Source organism: Lepidochelys kempii, chromosome 2, assembly GCF_965140265.1.
Source record: "Lepidochelys kempii isolate rLepKem1 chromosome 2, rLepKem1.hap2, whole genome shotgun sequence".
Lineage (NCBI taxonomy): Eukaryota > Metazoa > Chordata > Testudines > Cheloniidae > Lepidochelys > Lepidochelys kempii.
The window spans coordinates 197,319,187-197,321,739 of NC_133257.1; positions in this window are offsets into that span (position 1 = coordinate 197,319,187).

Below are 2,553 nucleotides of genomic sequence, written 5' to 3' on the forward strand. Positions count from 1 at the left end.
CGGTGATCGAAGGGAGGAGGGGCGGGTGGTTAGCTTACAGGGAAGTAGAGTGAACCAAGGGGCGGGGGGTTTCATCAAGGAGAAACAAGCAGAACTTTCACACCATAGCCTGGCCAGTCATGAAACTGGTTTTCAAAGCTTCTCTGATGTGTACCGTGCCCTCCTGTGCTCTTCTAATCGCCCTGGTGTCTGGCTGCGCGTAACCAGCAGCCAGGCGATTTGCCTCAACCTCCCACCCCACCGTAAACGTCTCCCCCTTACTCTCACAGATATTGTGGAGCACACAGCAAGCAGTAATAACAGTGGGAATATTGGTTTCGCTGAGGTTGTCTAAGTGAGTCAGTAAACTGCGCCAGCGCGCCTTTAAACGTCCAAATGCACATTCTACCACCATTCTGCACTTGCTCAGCCTGTAGTTGAACAGCTCCTGACTACTGTCCAGGCTGCCTGTGTACGGCTTCATGAGCCATGGCATTAAGGGGTAGGCTGGGTCCCCAAGGATACATATAGGCATTTCAACATCCCCAACAGTTATTTTCTGGTCTGGGAATAAAGTCCCTTCCTGCAGCTTTTGAAACAGACCAGAGTTCCTGAAGATGCGAGTGTCATGTACCTTTCCCGGCCATCCCACGTTGATGTTGGTGAAACGTCCCTTGTGATCCACCAGAGCTTGCAGCACTATCGAAAAGTACCCCTTGTGGTTTATGTACTCGGCGGCTTGGTGCTCCGGTGCCAAGATAGGGATATGGGTTCCGTCTATGGCCCCACCACAGTTAGGGAATCCCATTGCAGCAAAGTCATCCACTATGACCTGCACATTTCCCAGGGTCACTACCCTTGATATCAGCAGATCTTTGATTGCGTGGGCTACTTGCATCACAGCAGCCCCAACAGTAGATTTGCCCACTCCAAATTGATTCCCAACTGACCGGTAGCTGTCTGGCGTTGCAAGCTTCCACAGAGCTATCGCCACTCACTTCTCAACTGTGAGGGCTGCTCTCATCTTGGTATTCGTGCGCCTCAGGGCAGGGGAAAGCAAGTCACAATGTTTCATGAAAGTGCCCTTACGCATGCGAAAGTTTCGCAGCCACTGGGAATCGTCCCAAACCCGCAACACTATGCGGTCCCACCAGTCTGTGCTTGTTTCCCGAGCCCAGAATCGGCGTTCCACAGCATGAACCTGCCCCATTAGCACCATGATGCATGCATTGGCAGGGCCCATGCTTTCAGAGAAATCTGTGTCCATGTCCTGATCACTCACGTGACCGCGCTGATGTCGCCTCCTCGCCCGGTATCGCTTTGCCAGGTTCTGGTGCTGCATATACTTCTGGATAATGCGTGAGGTGTTTAATGTGCTCCTAATTGCCAAAGTGAGCTGAGCGGCCTCCATGCTTGCCTTGGTATGGCGTCCGCACAGAAAAAAGGCGCGGAATGATTGTCTGCCGTTGCTCTGACGGAGGGAGGGGCGACTGACGACACGACTTACAGGGTTGGCTTCAGGGAGCTAAAATCAACAAAGGGGGTGTCTTTACATCAAGGAGTATTTCAGGCAGGACTTCACGGAGAGTTCCAATAAGAAATGGTGCACCTAAGTTATTGTTCTTATTGGAACAAGGAGGTTAGCCTGGCCTCTGATTGATACATGGCTAGATTTACCTCGCTGCACCTTCTCTGTGAGTGACTGCAGTGTGACCTAGAGGAATGAGTCCCCTAGACAGGGGAGGAGGCAAATGAGTACAAAACAAATCTGGTCTATTTCTTGTTTAGATCCACTCCATCTATCTTTTACATCTTTGGCTGGCAGCAGACGGTGCAGAAGGACTGCATGCCATCCACATCTCATGGCTGTTCGGCAGAAGATGGTACAGTACGACTGCTAGCCATCCTCATCTCTTGCCTGCCTGGCAGAAGATGGTACAATACGACTGCTAGCAATCCTCATCTCTTGCCTGCCCGGCAGAAGATGGTACAGTACGACTGCTAGCAATCCGTATCGCCTGCCTGCTCACCATAAGACGTTTCAATAGGACTGACTGCAGGACCTAAAGAGAATGCCTGGTCAAGTCACTCCAAATTTAGTCCCTGCGCCCATGTCTGCCCAGGCGCTCCCAGCCGACGTGGCCAGGAGCACCTCGGACACGACAAGGACGGCTACCAGTCATACTGCACTGACTGCTGCCACAAGGCAATGGGTTGCTGCTACTGTGTAGCAATGCCGTACCGCGTCTGCCAGCACCCAGGAGACATAGGGTGACGGTTACCTGAGCGGGCTCCATGCTTGCTGTGGTATGGCGTCTGCACAGGTAACTCAGGAAAAAAGGCGCAAAACGATTGTCTGCCCTTGCTTTCACGGAGGGAGGGAGGGAACGGGGGCCTGACGATATGTACCCAGAACCACCCGCGACAATGTTTTAGCCCCATCAGGCATTGGGATCTCAACCCAGAATTCCAATGGGCAGCGGAGACTGCAGGAACTGTGGGATAGCTATCCACAGTGCAATGCTCCGGATGTCGACTCTAGCCTCGGTACTGTGGAAGCGCTCCGCCGAGTTA